An 810-nucleotide genomic window follows, 5' to 3' on the forward strand; every position below is an offset into this window, starting at 1 on the left:
GAGGTTACAGGCGTGAGCCCCCACGACCGGCCCGGAGGCTTTATGAAATCAAGACATGTGTTCACACATCGTCATCTCTTCCCAAACGTTATAGCTGAAAAATTTAAAGAGCTATTGATTCCAAGAGATGGCCCTGAGTTTAAACAAGACCTCTGCCTACTTGACAGCCTGACAAATTCCCACAGTGACATTGCCATGATCCTTTCCTCCAACAGGGCGTGAAATAGTGCCCAGCCCCACGGGACTGGTGTGATTGCTAGTGGGTACTTAGTCTTGCCGAATCGAATTTTTCCTTAAATAGTACCAATATGACAGCAATGTTGGGAGGTTGTCTCCTGCTGCCTCTGCATGTAGACATTGTCAACCTTGCTCAAGGGAAATGGGGTCGCCAGCTTTAGTCCAAGGTCCCTCTTGGCTGTTACTGGTAACCTGCCATGGAACTGGGCAAACCTCTTTCCTTTCGGGTGAAATTGCTCATCTGTAAATTGAGGGAATTGAGTTATCTAGTCCAACTTGGTCTAGACGGTCATGACATTTCTTCTTTAAAAATCTGTTATTAAAAAAAAAAAAAAGATTTGGAACGGCCAGGTTGGAATTACAACTCCTGAAAGGTCTTGTTCATTAAAAATAAAATAGCCAGGCGCGGTGGCTCATGCCTGTAACCCCAGCACTTTGGGAGGCCGAGGCAGGTGGATCACGAGGTCAGAAAATCGAGACCATCCTGGCTAACACGGTGAAACCCTGTCTCTACTAAAAATACAAAAATTAGCCGGGCGTTGGGGTGGGCGCCTGTAGTCGCAGCTACTCCGG

The sequence above is a fragment of the Colobus angolensis genome, unplaced genomic scaffold (genome assembly GCF_000951035.1).
Source record: "Colobus angolensis palliatus isolate OR3802 unplaced genomic scaffold, Cang.pa_1.0 Scaffold6, whole genome shotgun sequence".
NCBI classification, from domain to species: Eukaryota; Metazoa; Chordata; class Mammalia; order Primates; family Cercopithecidae; genus Colobus; species Colobus angolensis.